The following is a 21403-nucleotide window of genomic DNA, read 5'->3' as shown; positions in this document are numbered from 1 at the left end:
TGTCTTGCCTCTGTCTCTGTTTATGAGGTGACCATCCTCATCCTGTAACAGGCCAATGATATTTCTATACTGCCTATTGCCATTAATATTTTTGAAAAAACTCTTTTCATTGCCCCCCACATTCCTGGCAGCTTCAATTCCATCTGAGCTTTGGCCACACAAATTTTATCCCTACAGTGGTAAGCAGCATCTCTGTATTCTTCCCCTGTCACTTGACCTTGATCCACTGAGCATACACCTTCCTTTTTTGCATTATTTCCAAGAGAAGATCCCTGTTCAGCCAAGTTGGCCTTCTGCCCTGCCTGCTTGACTTCCAGCATCTGGGAATTGCCTGATCCTGTGCCCTTAGAAGGTGATGTTTAAAAAGTGACCAGCAAGTGATGGACTCCAGCACCTATAAAAACATTTTCCCAGGGTACCTTCCTTACTAATTCCCTGAGCAGCCTGAAGCCTGCTGTTATAACCTGGATAAATTTAGTTACTATCCTTCGTGTTGTTGCCCAAGAACCTTGCTCCTTGGCCCCTTGAAGTCAGATTCAGATGCAGAATCAGGTCAAACAGCAGTTTCCCCAATACTAGTTTCAGAATTCAAATCCTAAAAGTATCTTGAATTATAATGGTTGCCTACAATTCCACAAATTATACCTATAAATTGCATATGGTCCTTTATTTCTGTTACTAAGCTTGCACTGATATTACCCCAACTCTTGCAGATTCCATAATCACAGTGTCTGAACCTAACCCAATAGAGAATTAGAAAATGTTAGAGCACTAGCAATGAGCTGTCTAAACAAATACCTTCAGCTGCCATCCCAGAAGGATGTGGGATGTGTAAATTCCAAGCAGATGTCTTGAATACCCTGGAGTATGTAAAACAGCCTATGTTTAGGTAACTCAGTCTGTCCTCACTAGATTGAGAAGGATACACCAACCGTATCAGAAACCAAACACCAGGACACTATGTTTCCACAAGCCTTATTTTATCCAGCAGCTTTGGCTAGACAATTAAAATTCTAAGAATGTCAGGTCCCAATACCTTTTGCTGTCTGGGGAAGTCACATACCAACATTTTCTACATATAATAGCCATTCCACCAAGAAATAAGCCTGGGCATAGAAAGTGTATTTCTATGCCCACTGTGGAAGCTCCACCATATTTGCGTGAATTAAGTAAATATTTACTGGGAGAAATAAAGTGAAAATTCAGAGATTTACCAGATGTCCATTCAAATTTTCTCTATGCCAGTGAATATTTCATTAACTTTGCAATACACGATGACTCCAAAGAAGAGGGTGAAATACATACAGTCATACACAGCTACAGTAGTTTAGCCCTGGAATGAGTTAAGGCTGAGACCATATACTTTTCTTAGCTTAAAAACATATTCCCTCAGGGAGTATGAAACCAAAAGTGAGATGCTTTCTAAAATGTAATTGGTGGAAAATAGGGTCCCAGCATAACCCTTTTCTGGGACTGTCTTTTGCCCAAGATCTCACCTGGTTTGGATGCTTATCTCCCACTGCAGAGTAACGGAGAGTACATGTTCCAATAGGAATTCTCATATAACAAACACTAACTATCCTTATTTATCTGTTTCTGTTCTTTGGATGAAGATTTGGGTGCTGAATATAACTATATAAACTAAGGTTTAGGTAATTCATCGAGAATATTTGGGGGGTTTTGTCCATCAACCTTCTAAGACACAATTTGCGAAGCTTGAAGCTTTGAGTTAATCACAAGTGCACAAAGGTGAAGAAAAAGGTCAATATGTTTTCTATCACCTGTCATCATTATCTTCTGTTACTTCTGATAGACTCTAAAGTAAATACAAACACATGATATCATTTACAGTTATGAAAGTAGATTACCTACATCAGCCAGTTTTGTTTTATCTATGTCTGGTATCACTTATCACAGGCAATCCATGTGTAAATGAGAGATTGTTTAACAGCTCATTTTTAGTAGGAAAGCATGCTGCTACCACAATAATTCTCCCTATTGCATCATGGTAATGAACTCACATGTGTACCCTTCATACAGTCTTGCGCTGTGCACAAAGCACATTAAGTAGTTCTTGCAGCTGTTTTCATCATTTAAAAAATAGGTCATAGGTACCATTAAGAGAAAAGGACAGTAAATAAAATCCAAATCTGATTTAATGCTATGATTTTAATGTTATTGTTTTTAAAGACGTAAGAAAGGCCCTTTAACCAACAATGACAACAAAAAAAGGTGATAATTGAAAATATTTATCCTAAGATTGCCAGTGCTTTGCTAACAGACTCATCCAAGCCAAAGTCAAATCTCTTACTGAGGCAGCTTATGGTAGCATGGAATTTAGCTCATTTCATTCATTACAGTTTGAGCAAATGGTTACTATACTGGGAAACCACTGTCAAGGTCCAAATGAAACATTAACATAATTCACTTCCCTGGTCTATAAACAATTTTTTCTTATAGCTAACATTCTTCTAGTTTTTACAGCAAAATGTAGGGACATCAACTCATAAAGATACTGACAGTTTTGTGACAAGACCAGTTGTCATCTCTACACAAGTGCTAGTCATGTCCTTTGCCATCCATTAGCAGGTTTCCAGAGCCAGTGTGAGGCTTGCTACTGCTTTCTCATGCTTAGCCCTGGGTGATGCATAAGTTTCATCTGCATTAACAAGCAGCTACCCAAAGCGAGCAGATTCATGTAGAGGAGCAGCTGGTATTAAGGATCCAGTGTGCACAACATATTCCAGGAAATTTCACTTCTGACTTGCTGCTTTGTGGACTGAGCAGTCAACTGGGCATGAAGTCTATTAGGTGGCTCCCAAAGTGAATAATCTATTTTAGTTTCAGGGGAAAGAAGTCTAAATTATCTTGTTGTGTCACAAGCCCAATATCTTGTTGTGTCACAAAGGAAAGCAAATACATGTTCTTGATACGAACTAAAATGCCAATACAGACTCACCCTAAAGCTACCCTCTCTCTCAGCAGAGGCATCTCTCCCATTTACATACAGGAAAGTTGCTAATCTACATCTCCCCTCCTCTGCCCTGTTAATGTTGTTAAGGAAGGGCATAAGGAAGATAATTTTGCAGCAACTAACTTAATGAATGCTTCTCATAGAAAAGGGACCTTTTTATGGGAAGGGATAGTTCTATACCGTTAAATCCAGTCCTGTACAGGCAATTACATCACAAATTACCTGTTAATTAATCACGTACTCTTTTTTTAATTACTTTTTGTCCTCCATATTCCCATTGAAAATTTGAGGTACAGGATAACTTAATTAATCTAGTACCACCACTGTCCATTAACGAAAGCAGGTATGCTTCTGATTCCCTCAATATCCCTCATTCCCCACACCCCTTACACGCTGACATACCATGTCCCTCCTTTCTTCCTTTTTCTAGACCTTTGCTAGAAAGATTTAGATTTTGTTCACCACGCTTATACACTTGACTTTTAGACACTGCATATCACCATAGCAGTTGTTGTTAGCGTTTACTGAGGTCAAATTTACTTTCAACATGGGTGACTTGCATGACAGAACTGACCAAAGTATCTGCTGAATTATAGGCTCTCCATTTTCTTAAAATTTCCAAACCTGACTGGAAATGTTTAGACTGACAGTACCTAGGATCACATTTCAATTTTCACAGCCATATTGATTAGGTTGCTCATAGTCACTCTGTAAACAGTTAATATGAAAAGTTCTTTCTCTTCCACAGTAAATTCCAACAGCTGATATTTCCAGAGTAACACTTACATTGTTGTTATTAGTTCCTAAGAGTCTTCTGAAATTCTTATTATTATATTTCATTCATATTCATTAGACAAGTTCTCAAGATTATATGATATCTTTTGATACTCCAACAAGCTTTCATTGTAGTGGTATTTTTGAACTTCAGGATATCAGCAAATTTGAACAATTTTTGTTTCATTGATGTTAATATTCATTCTATTTTGATCTTGAAGGAATTCTGACAGTAATATAATGTTCCTCAGATCATTATCTATTTAATTTTTTCCTTTCAGCTAGTTCTTTCTTATGCATTTCTCCAGTTTAATTGATGATTTTCTGTGTCTCTCCTATGGAACTGATATTTTACTAATGGTCCAGAAGCATGGCATCTCCTCTGTTCTTTTAGAAAATAAGTTTATTAGAGAAAGTTAACAGATTAGTTTACCAGCCACTATGACTCCTAAAATTATGTTGCATCTCGTTTCATCTGACTGAGCTGATTCTTCATCATAATACCCACTGTAGAAATACTAATCAATACTTACATAGTATGGTGAATTGTTCAAAAGCAATAACAATAGATATTTTGACATAGGAAAAGGAGAACACTTTTTAGATGTGATGGAATTAAAAACAAGAGAAAAATTACTTAAAGGTGGTGTCAGCACTGGGAACGAAACAGTTGTTTGGAGGCTCAGATTTATATTCAGTCTTTCTTTCCACAGAGTTTACTATGCAGAAAATTTAATAACGTTTGGACTTTATGAACTTTATGGTAGCTTATGGTAGTTTATGGTATTGTTTATATAAGTTATATAAGTGACTAGATATACTTTTTACAGAAGATGTTGGATGCATATACTGTTATGGTGTACAGATGAAGAGGGAAATACAACAGAAATCACCAGAATTTTTTAGTCTTCATGAATCCTTGATAGTTGGTCTGAAAACACAGTATCTTTCAAAACAATTTTTTTTTTTTAACATTTTGCTAGTAGGGCTTCCAACAGAGCCAGTGCCATGAAATTCTGATGTCATCCTATTCTTTTGTCTCTGAAATCATCAGGATGAACTGGTATGAATAGTTAGATAACAGCAAAAACTGGGGAGGTTCTGTCTAACAGTGGACTTAAACAGCTTTATTCCTCTTAAGAGAAGATTCTTTTTAAAAACTCATGCAGAAAAAACAGTAATTTCACAGTTTTCTGCTCAGCCATTCCAGTATGATTTCTTTTTATGTATATTAACTGAGGACATGAACATGTAAGGGTCTAAGAATTCACAGTCTACATTTCAGTCCAACAAAGTATTTTGTGATCTTATGTTACAAGTAATCATTATTTCATTATTTTATAGTATATGGCCATGACTTTGGGAAAGATCACTTCACAAATGCACCTTTCATCTTTTAATCTCTTTGGCATGCTTTTTGTAAATCATCCCCCCCACCCAGCAACTAGTATTCTGAGAGTTTATCCAGAGGATTTACTGACTTCAGACACAAGTACCTTGGCTACCTGTGCTCCACATTATTAATAATCTGCAGTAATTAAAGTGCACTCAGTTAACACGATTCCAAGCCTTTCCAGAAATCTTATTTTTCTTGTATCTACTATTTAATTTTTCAAAATTTCCATCCACTAAAATGTTGAAATATTAGCTTTGCCCCTGTACATTTCACAACACTTTTAAACAAAGATTAAAAGAAATTGTATTAACCCTTTCACAAGTGACTTGCACAAATCTTGCTTGTTAATATGATTGTGTATGTACATACATGTACATGCATCATTTGCTCTTATATGTGAAAAATTAAAGACCAGTTTACCATTTTTTTTAATGTGGAAATAGTTACAACAGACCGGATCCTATTATTCTCAGATCTCATTTCTATTTGTCAGAAAAGTCATTGAAATAAATCAAAATGTGCTAACACAGAAGCATAGTCACCCATAATTCCCATTTGCAGAGAAAAAATTTAGGATTACACTTGAGAAGGCAGGAGTCCACAAAATCCTGCACAAGAAACTGTGTCTGTATCCAGGCACAAGAGTGCTTACATCATTCAAGCTAGGCAGGAAGAAGCACCAATGTGCATGAAATTGAAGATGTCTCAGATGACCAATGGGCAAAAATAATCATATCAATTATAGCATGTATCCCTAAGGAAACTAAATTCATATGACTACACTGGCTGTGTGTACTATGGCTTTTGAACTTCGAAAGCTTCGAAAGGTTCTCAAAGAGGAATAAAGGTCTTTAGACCATAAAATTCCTAGAAGTTCTATGAAAACCTGCTGTCTCATTTAGGAATAGTACTGTCAGTTACCTTATTCAGGGGTACTATAAGGTCAGATTAGCTTTATTCTGCTCAAGAGAATTCAAACATAATGCAGAAAACTATAGGGAACACTCTTTTGCTGCTCACAGGAATGTGAGCATTATGATATGTACAGGAAATTAGAGCTTGATTTACAATTCTATCAAAAACTTGTTGTACAGAATCAGACACTTTGGAGAATTTTGGTTGGAGAAGACTTCTGGAGATCAGCTACTCCGGATCAGACTGCACAAGGCCACAGACCCTCTATTCAACCCCTTGTTCAGATCTTGACATTTCTTTAAAAAATTTTTCTTCCTAACATTCTAACAGATTTTTCTTTGATTCCAATTCCATCTCTTTTCCCATTTTCTTTTGCTGCACAGCTCCAAGAAGAGTCTGACTTCACTCTGTGATTAGAGAGTTAAAAATGGACAATAGCATCCCTATTAACTGGTTCACTTTCAGATTTAGCAAAATCAGGTGTTACATATATATGTATCCACAAATCAGTGAAATGGCAAGGCTTCTTTTTCTAATATCCATTTTTCTTACCTATTCTGATTCTCACTAAATAAATAAATAGAAGTAAAATATCAAGATACTTAACTAGAATTACAGAATTTTGTGAGAAATATAAGCAAAGTATGGGTTGCCTGGAAAAATTATAATCTAGTTAAATTTAAAGGTGGCAATAAATCTTCCATTGTTGTTCTTTTGTGATAATGAAGTAGTTCACTGGCTACAGCTGCAATTTTTCTTTTTAATTGCATTATGACATAGTATGGGATCCCTACTTAAAAATGAGCAATGAACAATGAACCTTACGCACCTCTAATAATCAGTATCATCAAATCAAGTGTAGCCAGCTGAGGCACTAACTTCATTCTCATCCCTCACTGTGTGAAATTCAGATGGAAAAGGAAAATGATGTCATTTCTTAAAATCCTGATTTGAAGCTTTCCAGAAAAAGATCCCAGCAATCGTTTCACACACCATCAGAGTAGTAATGAAATGCATTAAAACTAATGTCCATTTCTCTTCTGCTCTTCGAAGCAGAAGAAGAGGCTAACAAAATGAAGATTTATAAGACTTAGAGATTCTGTGAAAAATCCATAATACATATGACTTAAACTGTGTTGGATGGAACACAGTATTTATGCTCTAGTAAGATTATTTTTTATAATGTAAATGTCACAATCCTTTTACACAATAGCTGTGAAACATAAGAACTGGCAAGTGTCTTAAATATATGTCAGATTTATCATCATTTTTAAAATGAGGACAAGTATGACAAGTAGTCAGCAGCAGACAGCAGTGGACCCAAAGCTAAAAATATAGGTATAAACAACTGCACTTGAACTCACTGTTCAAAAATGCGTGTAACAAATGTTCTTCACACTCAGTTGGAGTCAGTCAGGTCACTTCATGGTGAACATAACACCAAGAGTAAAAACAAACATCAAGATTTGTTCAAGCAAATATACCTTTCTACTGGAGGTGGGATGGAGGGGTGGGGAAACAAGGTAGGAAACTATTAATATGAAAAATATTTCATTTCTTTAAACCATAGATAAGGGTGAATACTGATATTGATGACTGGCAAAAAATTATAAAATATTTCACTACCCTCATTTAATCTGTGTGCATATTCATCATCCAGTTTAACACCTAATAATTTTGTGCTAGTAAGATATTTTAAGCTGGTATTTCAGATTGTTATCTACCAAGAAAATTAAATATACATTATATATAGTGGACAGTATATATCATTCGACAACTAAATGTGATCTTACTGTGGTAACCCACCTAGGGAACAGGCTATGATTAAGAGTGTAGACAAACAGCCCATTTCTGTGCAAGTAAAACTGATTAGGTTGTCATCTCCAAAGGTAGTTCATGCTCAACCACTTTGAGACTGTAAAGAAATGGACAGGGTATGCTTACATGGTTAGTGACCAGAAGTTATCATCAGTAACTCATTTTCTTTGAGAAAGTAGCCAGTTGCCTCTTAAAAACTGTCTCTAAGATGCAAATGAATCTGTAGGACAGATATCTTCCTTTGATCCAGCTGGCTCAGTACCTAACATTTTTCTTGAATTCAGTCAGAATCTTGCCTTGGACCGATGATATAATGCCACAATTTCTGATCAAGCCCACTAGATGATTTGTACCAATTTTACAAAGGTTTCCATTTGATCAAAAGTCAGTTCATCCTGTGAAAACAGACAGTTCTGTTTTTCTTCAGACTTCCTATTTCCTGAAATTTTCAGAGGAAGATAAAGAAATATGTAGGATATCTGTTTTAGGCAACTGTAAGTAATTTGGCCTGATTCTGATGATATTCCCTGGCCTGTCATATGTAAAACCCCAAATCCATGGGTCTAAGACTTCTTCTGTCTTTAAAAATCCATTGTCAGAAATCCAGAATGTTTATGAAGGAGAACTATTTAAATTTGATAGAAGACTTTGCTTATGTTTACCACAAATGTTCTGTATTTTGCATTCTGGCAGCAAAATTTTTGCAGTCAGTTTGTAATAGCTGTTTGGACAGGTAGTTTTATGAGGTTTCTAAACGTATTAAAGTGAAAAAGGGATGTCTTTCTTGAAAAATCCTATTCAATAAGGCAGTTCTCCCTTTATCTTCCCTTATAATGGTGTATTGTAAACCCCTGAATGTTATTAAATTATTCTGAGGGCTAAGTATGACAGTCTCTGAAACAAAAAAATGGGGTTTGGAGAGGTCATATAATGTTAAATTATAATTTCTAGAAAAAATAACTGAATCTTTAAGACCTCATATGCTGTGTATTTGGGAATTGTTTTCCTACCTAATTATGTATATGACAAACACCTTATTTCTAGTTAGATTATCATTTCTTCTTCAGTTTAAGAGATATTGTTTAGATTGCCAAACACTGTTCAGAAAAAAAATAGTTTTTAAAAAGAAGAATAAGAAAGGAAGAAATCAAGAAATAACAACCGAGGAACTTAGTGAGGACACAAGAAATCTGATGAAGAAGGTATGTTTTTACTTACATAAAACAGTGTACATTTAACTTAGAGAGCATCTGATGGTACCAGATGCCCATATTAAAGGGCTGCAAAGATTCAAGGCTATTGGCTAAAACTCAGTATGTAGAATGTATAAAAAACAATTTAAAATAAAAAGAAACCAAAGTGATGATAATGAAGGTCATATGGTGGGTATCCAAGGGAAGCACAGCAAGAAAAGCAAACTAATTTATTACCTGGAAACACAGAAGCTTCTCAAATATTTTTACTTCAAATTACTAACGTCAAAATTCAACCAATTTCGTAACCATCAAAAGTACTTCTCCCAATTCCTTCTAAGACAATGGAGAGAGGTAGTCACTTCCTCTGTTTATTTATTTCCTCTTTTTTAAACACTTGGTTTAGAATAGGATGAAATGGCCTCTAGAGATCCCTCTCTCTCTAACTACCTAGTTATACCGGATAAACAATGTCACCAGCTTACACACATGAATTGAGCAGTAGAGAAACCAAGGTCACACACAAAATCTAGACCTGAGCAGGATTCAATGCAATATTCCTGAGTGTCATCAATCTACTCCGTGTACTAGATCAGCAAAATACAAAATTCATTCCTCAGTTCCTCTTTCTCTCTTTCTTTTGCACTATTATCCTATTTTTTACAAAAATACTTTTCCTCATATGAAAAAAAAATTTCTTTGGGTTGTTACCTGCTTAGAATCTCTGTCTTAGAATCTCCTTTTCACAAAAGGAAAGAGTTCTTTAAAAAAAGAATAAAAAGTAGAATCTTAGCACCAAAGGAAGTGAACTGTCTAATGACTTATGAATAAAAATAACAAAAGAAATTAATAATTAAACAACGATAACAAAAGCCAAATCCAAAGGTGGTTTTGCTGAGAAAAACTTATGTAAAGACATGGAAACATGTATTTTAACTTTTTATGCAGACAGATTCAATACCCAAAAGGCACACACAGAAGAATTTTCTTCAGTAGAAGAAAGTTTAGCTCATCTGTCAGATCTGTAATCCATCTGTCACTAAAGAAACAACCATAAAATTTCAGCCAAAATGATTCAGACACTTCTAAGAACAAGTGAAGTGAAAATATTTTCTTTGCCTAAGTTAAAAATACTTTGGCAGATGTTTCTTGAGAATGCTTAGCAATTCTTATTTCAGGGTGACAAGGTATGCATTGCTGACTGATGGAGATGATCTTTGTGTCTGAGATGTGTCTTTACTGCTGCTGAAAATTCATAAGTGTGAAGTCAGACTGTTCCAGGTTTGGGGAAAAGAAAAAAAAAGCTTTCAGAAGTATCGTAGGTATTCTGTTCCACAAAAAAATAGAAGAAGGATGTTGAAGGAAACTGCTTGACATTTCCACACTCCACATTTCCACACTCCACAGTGTTTGATTTTGCTGTATCTTCTCTAATGTCTTGTCTTTATATGTGTGATTGTGAGCATACGTACATGTGTGTGTGATTGTGCTGTGTGTTTGACACTGGTGTTTATTTAGTTCTTTGGGGAAAAAAAAAAAAAGAGCTGTCTTTTTCACGTGTTCAGAAACAGGCACCTAAGGTGTTACTGATGCAAAATTCAATATATCCAGGAGCAGTAGTATTTTCTTAAAAGGTTACATTTTATTGAAGTTACCTTGCATCGATTTCTTTATTCAGGGTAGGTGTACTCCTAAGTTTGTCTGTTTACTATAAATATTGACAGAAGCACATTTTTACCTCATGCACACATATATTAACAGGAAGTGAAAGCCCCACCAATATTCTTGGTACGGTGTTTGAAACACTAAATATTCTGTCTTGTGAGTTTAGAAAATAGTGTTTTAAGAGCTCAAAAACTGCACAGAAGAAAACTAAACGTATTGCATGCAAACCTATTTCAAATCAAATGGGCTGTGAAAGCATTTTAGAGCTATCTGTGTCATAGAAAAGAATTGTGTTTTTTTAGAATAAATAAAATTCTCTATGTGGCATCTTTATTCTTCCTTAGCCAGAAACTGCAGTACAGTTCACAAGTCAGTCCTAAACCAATTTCAGGTTTAGTAAAGAGAAGGAAAGAAACAAAGAAAGAAGGAAAGGAACAAAAAAATTACTTAAATGTAGAACACCCTCCAAAGACACTGTTTTATTTATAGCAACAGAGATCAATTAACAGAGAAGATGAGAAAAGGCCTTGTACTCAGTTGTAAGGTTGCCTGTATTTGACAGAAGCTGACTCTGACCCTACCATTTTCATTAAACATAATGAGAACAGATTAGCAAATAGAGAAGAATTTACAGGTTTGGTGGGGTTTTTTGTTTGTTTGGGTTTTTTTGGTTTTGGGGTTGTTTTTTTCTCCAAATGTTATCTAAGGGAAGGATAGGAAAATAACTGCTGGCAAATCCTGGCATCACATACTTCTCTTCTGAAAGGATGAGGAGAACAATGTCCAAAGCGCTCTTACCGTGTCAATAACATTGTGTGTCCTGACACAGTTCAGTAGCTTCATTGATCCCTATTTGCTCCAGTACCTGGAATGGTTTTATTGTACAATATCATCATTGCCACGAAGCCAAAAAAGTGCTTCTTAGGATTAAAACTACATCCATCCTTCTGGGTTGATGCACAGAAGGAATTCAAACAAGAGTATGAACAGTAGATTCATATACAGTCATCTCATGTGTCCCACGTTAACTGAATGGAGATAAAAATGAAACATATTTATTTATTCTGATCAATAAAACCCCGAATAAATTTAGTTGTTGCTTTTTACCAATGTTCTTTTATTACTAAAACACAGTATTGAGTTTACAGTAATGTTCTTCTTATGACCGTGCTCTTCAAAAGTTTTTTTCTCCTATTACATTTATCTTTGTGTCTGTTATTTTCCATTTTGAGTACCATAAAATCTGTTTTATTTACAGTACTCGTGGCAGGAAATCTGCAGTATATGAGAAAACTGTTGTTTAAACATGTTTCAAAATGGCTTTTTGTAGTCTCTTTGCTAACTCATGCTTTCTTCTTCCCAAGACCCCTCACGACAAGTGTGATCCCATGCAGGAATGTCCTGGGAAGATGTCCTAAGGTGTTCTCATTGGACCTTGTTAACCCCTTCCTGTGACTGGGTGTTCCTGTAAGCCCCTTGAGACTTCTAATTGGTTACTCTGTGAGTCCTCCTAACCCTATAAATGTAACCCCCCCAACAATAAACTCTCTCTTGCCTCCTCTCCACGCCGGTGTGCTGTCTCTGTGGCTACCATGGGGCCACGTGGGTGGGAGGAGGGGAGAGCACCTCTCCCCTCCAGGCTCAGGACCTGAAGAAACCCCTGGCGCTGGAGTCTCCCCCGCCATCCACTTAAGCCGTCGGAAATGGTTCCTCAGATGGAAATGGAACTAGAACTGGGCTGCCCCACACCATGGGGGGAAAGAGATCCAGAAGTACTGACCCCTTTAAGAGAGCTCAGTAAGACTGCTCAATCTAGACAAGATACTTGGTTCTTATTAGCCAGAATATATCATGAATATGACTGGCTTTCAACATTTGATTTTAAATTTTAAAAATTAAATTTTAAAATAACCACATGATGAAAGATCTCTAGGAAGATACAGACTTCTGCTGAATTTCTACAGTTCTAATAAAATATGGTTCTGCTGAAGTGTGGAATGATTGAATGGGTTGTCACATTTTCTTTTGTTTGATTGCTAAGACAAACAACGTAGACTTTTATATACAACATCTCTAAACATGTTAAGCTACATAACCTTTTTCTGTTTATAAATTATGTTATTGCCTTATAATAAAAAAAAAAGTGAAAATGAGGAGGAGAGATGTCATTAAAAGATAACTGTTTTATCTGCATCTTAATCCCTTGAATATCAGGCTGCAATTTCCCTTCAGGAGATGAAATACTTTGAAATGGCACTGCTAATTTGAGTGGAATATCAGGACATTAATCAAACAACTGTAGTACCACTTTGCTGGGTAGGCATGACAAGTTATTAGGGAATTGAGCTGGCAATCTGAATATCTAAGGCATCTGGAAACACAAATAGTGTAGTGGATAGTTAAAAGTCTACATGAACCGAGGTATGGGACCATCACATTTACGTGCATATTTAATTCCAAGGTTAAATGAGTTGTGAATAATTAAAGTAGCTTTGTTTGTAGTTACTATGCTAAAAACAATGTGCTTGAAGCCTTGACTAGCTATATTTTCTGTATTTCAATTCAGCTGTCAAAATAGAACCGCCCTCAGCATGTATAAAATAACTCACTAAAAGGTCATCTTTGAATTGCAGATAAACAAAACAGAGTGTAGTAGAATTTTTTTAGTAACTGATAGCAAAGAAGATATGGAATAAGATCACTGGATTGTGATGATGTGAGTAGTCCTAATGAAATACTACTAAAGCTACTAACCATTTAGAATGGAAAACAGACTCATGGGACCTAATGTTTCACTCATGGTAAAGCTTGATTTTCTGGCTCAGTAGCTACCAGCCACAGGGGTGGTGTTACATCTACCTGATACACTGACTGAAACACACCGCTTCACTCTGTTCTTCCTCTCTATTCCTTTGGAATTGTCAGGGTTATAAAGGCAGATCTTTTATGCTGCATAATTCACAGTGTGTGATTTTCTTAAAATGCAATATTATATTTACACTTGCAGAGTAATAATTTGGGTTTGAGAAGAGAGTAATATTCGTTAAAGTACTCTTTCTCTTGTCCTATTGTTGTATACTTTCCTTCAGATTAATTATATATTTTTTCACAAAAAAATAAATTGGGAATGAATGAAAATGCCCAATATGAATAGCTGCCTGCCCCATGCTGACTCAGGAGACTGATGATCAGGGCTCTGATGTAACGTGGCAGGAAACAAGCATATTAGGAAAAACATCACAGTCATTCCATTCATCAAGATCTTCTTGGGGGGGATTATACTTAGATTATCACAGAAAGTCTGAGTTTGGAAGGGACATCTGGAGATCACCTAGTCCACCCCTCCCGCACAGACCAGGTTCTTAAAAGATGTGAGCAGGTTGCTCAGCAATGTTTCCAGTAGGTTTCTGAGCATCTCCAAGGGTGGAGACTCCACAACTTCTCTGGAATACATATTAATCATTCTCAATCTGTAGTATTATCATGTTTTTCAATTAGTAGAAGTTTGAGCAGCTCAAGAAAGCAGGATTCATCCTCTGTAAATCATAGAAGTAAATTCACTCAAACACATCTGTAACATCTCCACATTTAAACTTCAGACCTTTTATTTTTTTTTTTTTTTTAATATTTCAATATTTCTCACCTGTTTCACAGTTTAAGGAAGAACCAGCAACAGAAATAAGCCAGTAACTGCCACACTCCAGGCCAAGCAACAGAGTACCAGAAGCAAACAATCTCTGCAACATTACTGGGAGTCTAGTCAATTCATTTGAGAACTCTAGTTTGGTTTGCTAAGCTGCACAACTCAGATATAGTTCAGATTTGCCTATCTGAGCTAGAAAATTTAATTTTTTCAAGCTGTGTTCACCATTTGTTTGTGTTACTTTATGATTTTTGTTTGTCTTGTATTTAACCTTTGAACAACAAATGTTTTCTTCGTCATTAATCATTTTAATAATATTTACACCAAATTGTCAGCAACATCTTTCAAAATTGATCATATTATCTAGTTATACAAATCTGCTTTCAATAATAAGAAGGAATGGACTGGATTAGCTGTTGATGAGTGAGTTAGAGTTTAGTTCAGGAAAAAATCAAAGACTGCAGTTTTTCATGAAAAACAGCAGCTGCAACTTAATGGTTACAATAGTTATTATTTGACATGTTTAAATATAAGAATTCTCTCAAACAAAAGTAAATTAACAAGAAATGTTCTCGGAATTTACTAAATTGTGCTTACTTCAGTGAACTTTTGATCTGTTTGCCATTTCTTAAAAAGAACTTATAAGCTCTAAACTAGAGCTTCCAAACTAAACCTTCTAAGCTTCACATCTGTAGTTCTCAGAGTCAGACCTGCATGAATCACAAGGAACCAATTACTGCAAAGTGTTGCCATGCCAGCAGTGGCATTCACTTTTCTTTAATATTTTCACTAACCTTATTTCCCCTGTGAGCAAAATAGCGGCTGCTGTTTGTTCAAACTTGGTGGCCTTGGTAGGACTAGCTGTCAGACAGCCTGAGCTCCTCTTGCTAATTTCAAGCTCTGTTGAGCAGTACTGTGGTGGCAAGACTATCACTCAGTGCTTAGGAACAGCCCAGCAGGACATGGGAAAAAAAAAAATTAGGAAATATATAGATTTTGCTCATCAGGGAAAAAATGTTGGAGTTTTTTATGGGAGAATTCACTGTTACTCACTTCTTTAAGAAAAAGTAACTAGAAGACATTGAACAGCACCAGCTGCCACCATATGCTAACATATGGTATAGGTTCAATTACGATGATTAGATATGTTAAGAATATCTGAATGAGAATAATTTAGCTTCCTGAAATTATCAATTCTACAATATCAAAGTAGAACCTACCTGAGCAGCACTGGTACAGAAAGACAAATATAAATTTAGAAATAAAGAGAATGGCATAGTGATGTAGAATATACCTACCATCTATAACAGTCAAACCCACATTGTTGTCCTTTTCTTCCTTTTATTTTTCATTTTTATAAGTGACGTAAATTATATGTGGCACTATTATCCACAGAGAAAGTGCATAGACATCCTGAGTAGGCCCATTTCCAGGCCATTAGCAAGTACTGTCATTGGGGGAAAACATTTCCTAGCAGGAGGATATCAAATTCCATAAGGGGAAATGCAAACCATGACCCTGGAAAGAAATAAGTCCACGCACCAGTAAACGCTAAGGACCCAAGCAGCTGAAAGGCAAGTTTGCAGAACAGGACCTGGGGGTCTAGTTGGACAGCAAGTTGAACACGATCCAGTGATGTGCCCCCACAGCAAAGCAGGACAAAAGCATCTGTAGTTCCATTAGGTAAAAAGCATTGCTAGAAGGCTGAGGGAGATGACCTTTTTGCTTTACTCAGCACTAGTGAGACACATGTGGAGTGCTGGGTTCAGGTCTCCATTTCCCAGTACCTGAGAGACACAGAAAAACTCAGGCAAGTCCAGCAGAGTCTCATGAAACCAATGAAGGGACTGATAGAACTGGCACACAAGAAGAGGTTGAGAGGGCTCAAGGGGATCTGATCAAGTTTTATAAATACCTGATGGACATGAGGTAAGGAAGACAGACTCCTCTTATGGTGCCTAATGATAGGACAAGATGCGGGGGCCACGTGGGCATAAGCTGAAACGTGGGAATTCCTATTTGAATATAAGAGGTTTTTTTGCTGTGAAGGTGACTGAGCACTGGAACACGTTGAACAGAGATGTTATGGAGTCTCGATCCTTGGAGACATTGAAAAACTGACCAGACATGGTACCGTGAAACCTCCTGGTGGACTCTGTTGTGAGCAGTGGGGTAGATTCCTATCTCCAGTGGTCCCTTCCTACCTCAATTGTTCTAGGATTCTGTGTTTCTATAAAAGGCTGAAAATATTTAGCAAATAAGATCTGAATAGATAGAAAAGAATATCCAGAACCTCTGTTACAATCTTGTGAAGAGATGAGGTGAACAATAATAGGACATACAAGGTGTGGATAGAAAGAGATGTCTGTGATTACAATAGTGAGAGTATGCTGACCAAACACAGAGAAGAATCTCATGGTCTAGATAGTTCTAAGATGGAAATAGTGGTCATGGCTTATATTTGTAGCATTACATGGGACAGGAGAATAGAGATTCTGGAGCCAAAATTAAATGAAAGATTGAGAAGACGAAGACTGACCAAAGTCATGCACAGGTCTGGATGGATTGAGTTTCTGTTCCTCTATAAGAGAGTTGTGTTGGGAAAATGTAATCAAACTCAATAGAAACTGGAAAAAATCTCATCAAGAAGGTGGATGTCTGTTTTATGAAACTGTCTCTTATTTCAGATGAGCTACATATAAGTGAAAATAGAACCATAATGCTGAAATTTAAAATTTTATGGGGAACTTTTACCCTAAGCACTGAGAAAGCTCAGAGCTGTAGAACAGCACTCAGATTCCATTGAACTAAACGTTTTAAATAAAGAGGAATGAGAATCGTGTAAAAAAATGGGGAATTAAAAAACCAAGTTTATTTTCTAAAAGTAAAACTCCTTTTCAGGATATCATAGATGAGCAGACAAGAGGACATGGACACATTCACCTATTTAAATGTTTGAAATGTAAAGCATGAAACAGGTGAATTTGAATGCCTAATTTTTAATGAGGACATTAACTTAACAGACTTATGACCTTGGGGAAAGGAAGCTAGTCTTTCAAACAAATTACTTAAGCAGGTCAGAAAAAGGTTTTGGCTAGAGCATATAGTAATAAGCCACATAACTAAAATAGTAATAATAATTAAAAAGAAAAAAAGTTACATAAACAGGGAGAGAACGATATTAAAAGCCTCCTAACTACTAGATTAATAAACACTGTAATGATGGGAACTTGTAGTTATTTCCATGAAGATGAAGATTAAGATAGACATCTGAACAAGTGGTATCAGATCAAACTTCAGACGATGGAAGTTACTTTGTTAGACTTCAGCTTCTTGAAGCATTTATTCAGAAAGCCTAAGATCTACATTGGACTCGTTTCAGAAAGTATCTCTCAAAAAAGCCTTTCTAAAGGTGATGCACTCATTCAAAGCTACAGCAGGAATGAAACATACACACAAAATAAACCACTACAAATACCTTCACTTTCAAAAAGGGAAATTAAGCAAAACCAGAAAACTTGCTAAAAGTAATCTAAAATAACTGAATAAAGAACAAAACTTCTTTAGATATCGAGTATGGAATATCCTTTAAGACACCTTATTAAAGGGACAAAGTAACTATAAAATCAGTCTAGCTAAATAGAAATAGAATAGAAACAGTAGACAGTAACAATAAACAGTAAAAAAAAAAAAAAAAAAAAAAAAAAACATAACAAAAGTTATACTTCAGATAATGAGTATTTTGTCCAAATAAGGTGACTGGAAAAGAAACAAGTTCTGCCAAATTAAATCTGAGATTTTAATAAGCTAAAAAATTGCTTTGAAGAACAATTTGCCAAAGGCATGAAGTTATTCATTAGATGTTTTCAAGCATGTTAGAAGCAAAATACTTGACACAAAGTCTGCAGGGTCAATAGATACTTATTATAGCAAAAGAAGGGTTCTTAATATAGGAAAGGAACAAGACCATGGTAGAAAATCTGAAACAGTGATTTGCATCACTTTTCACTTCAGAAAAACTTAGGAAGAGTCGCATATGGGAGCTTTTCCTCACAGGAATTGTCCTGGAGCACTGCCTCAAATTACATTATAAGCTGAATGTAAGAACAAAAAAATAAATAGTAACTTCATGCTAAAGCTAGGTAGTATTTAATTCTAAGCATTAAAGGAACACAGAATTTAAAATTATTGAACTAATAATTGTTTTATAGACTAATATTTAAATTAGGTGGAGAGTTGGAGGAATGAATGGCTAAAATTATAGCAACTTTGGAAAAGTGCTTCAGGGCCAGTCAAACTATTACAGACTAATAGGTTTGATTTCAGAAGCAGGTTAATGTTTAAATTTCTAATAAAGAACAGAATAAGTAAATATTCAATTAAATAAGCTAAGATAGAAAAAGAAGCAGCACAGCTTTTGTAGAGGGAAACTATGTTTCACAAACTCTATTAGGGTTCTCTGAATTAGTCTTCAGTAGTGCAGGGTGATGATCCATTTGTTAAACACACTAGCCTTCCAAAAGCTTTTGATAAGAAAGTATCAAAAGAAAAAAGCTGATTTTGCATAATTATACAGCATGATAAAAATGAAATTTGACTGCAGAGACATGCAGGGAGGTCTCACAGTATAACAAAATGACAAATTGTTATAATGTACAAGCCCATGAGTAAACTAGTATTAGGTATTGAGGTACAATCATGTGTTCTACGTTAATTGTTATAGAATCATGTAATCATTTAGGTTGGAAAAGACCTTTAAGACCATTTGGTCCAACTGTTAACCTAGTACTGTCAAGTCCACCATGTCCCCAAGAATCACATCTACACATCTTTTAAATACCTCCAGGGATGGTGACTTCACCACTTCCCTGGACAGCCTGTTCTAATGCTTGACAAATCTTTCAGTGAATAAATTTTCTCCTAATGTTCAATCTAAACCCCCTCTGGTGCAATTTGAGGCCATCAGCATAGTTGTCACTTGTTAATTGGGAGAAGAGTCCTTGAAAGGCCTAAAAAAAGGGCAGACATCATCACCAAGACAAGGGTAAGTTTAAGAGAAGGGTAGGTTTCATGTTTAAGTGTCCAAAGAACATTGCATATAAAGCAAAAATAGATTTTTATTGAAAAATATATAAAGCTACCTTTACAGGCTCAGGATTTCAGATTTTTCCACAAAGAAAGAGACGAACCAACCCAATCAAACAGAACTTCTTTTCTCCAGGACCAGGTCTGGCCTTTGGCCACAGAATAAAAAATTTTTAACATGTCTAGCCAGGAAATATAAAACTTGCTTTGAGTAAAATGTTGGATGTCCGACACTAGAGTTTATGCATTATTAGTCTGCAATTCAATGCATATATTGTTATTAGTGTGCAAAGAATATGAATTTAGAAAGATACTGTCTTTTAAAAAGTGATAAAAAGTTGAAATTGTTATTAACTCTTTTGGAGAAGGCCATAAGATTGAGAGCAGTGTACAGAGAGAGACAACAGACAATTTATATCATATAAGGATGTTAATTAAAAGAAGAAAGAACAAATATTTTGGAAAGTAATCAGTACAATGTCTTCAGTATTATGATACATTTGATAGAGGATAGACTCAATGGCTGCTTAAAGATCCCTGACTACTCTATGGCCTGAAATTCAACTGAACATTTTCCATCTCCTGGAACATTTTCTGTATTTGTCATCAAATGTGAAAAGTATCCAGCAAGCACTATAAAATCATTAGATGATTTTGGTAGAAGGGCTGAAAGAGAATTGTTGACATTCAATCTTCTGTGCATAAAACACCTGTATGAAGCCCTACAATGTGTATAGCCAGGAAAGTGTGACTCCTCTTGCTTCAAAGAATCTGTCCTTTAATGAACAATCTCTTAACTGAAATTAAGTTGATGGGGAGGAAAAAGCCTTCTTTGGGACTAGCTACACAGAAAATAGGAAGTTTCTTAGATCACTTACATTTGAGTTATCCGTGTTAAGAACACAATTCTTCAGTAGGATTCATCTGCCCCCCTTTAGGCATTTAGAACTTAGCCATCTGAATTTCAGGTAATCTCACAACATTTTCCTTATAATTAAAGGAAAGAAATGGGCACCTCCAGAGAGCAATTCAGCTTCTCACTTTCCCTTATTTTAAAATCGTGTTTTGGAATGAAATGAATAGATGTCTGGATGTGTCTGTTTCTCTTTGCTAAACATGACCCTTAAGTTATTAGACCTACATGGCTAACTTTTAGATGTCTGAATTTGTAGAGAAAAATCCCATCTTTATTACTTCTTCTTTTCCTTTATGAAATATTTTTTGCCATTCTGCATCATTCATATAAAGCAAATTATTTTCTATTAACTTTTTAAGATAAAATGCATTTCTCATAAATGTCAGCCAAGAAAGTTTTAATTTAAAGTCAGACTTCTCCAAGAAGTTTTGTCCAGGTGGAAATACAAGTTTATTATTAAAAGAAATTTTGCAACCTCAAGTTATAGAGTTTGACTATAATACACATATGAGAACAAATTATGTTTTGTTGCCAAGACAATAAAAAGTAAAAAGCAAGGAAAGTAATGGAAGCAATTTACAGCTCTGTGGGACAACCAGAGATACAACAACATACCGTATTTCTTAGAGAGGAAAACAATACAATCTATCAAAGGTCTTATTTTATTGCAAGAACAGATGCAGCACATGACAATAAGGAAAATCATATTTCCAATAACCCAAAGTAAGACTTATTTAACAGTCCATCAGGTGAGTATGAGGAAACACATATACTTCATCTAAGAATTCCATCTCACTCACGCCTACCTACCCTGTCCCAATACCAAGAGGATAAAATGCTAAGTTTTGTTGTTGTTGTTAATATTTTTTTACTGCAGTGGAATCCCTGTTCATTTATTCTTTCTTCTTTCAACCAGTTTAATGCTGTTTTCAGAAACATTTAAAAATATCGAGGATAGGGTGAACCAAAATTTTTATTGCACAGCTATTCCTGAGAAGATTATATAGCCTATAGGCCTAGGACA

Source organism: Chiroxiphia lanceolata, chromosome 3, assembly GCF_009829145.1.
Source record: "Chiroxiphia lanceolata isolate bChiLan1 chromosome 3, bChiLan1.pri, whole genome shotgun sequence".
NCBI classification, from domain to species: Eukaryota; Metazoa; Chordata; class Aves; order Passeriformes; family Pipridae; genus Chiroxiphia; species Chiroxiphia lanceolata.
The sequence above is the reverse complement of the archived record's forward strand: the minus strand, read 5'-3'. Positions refer to the sequence as shown.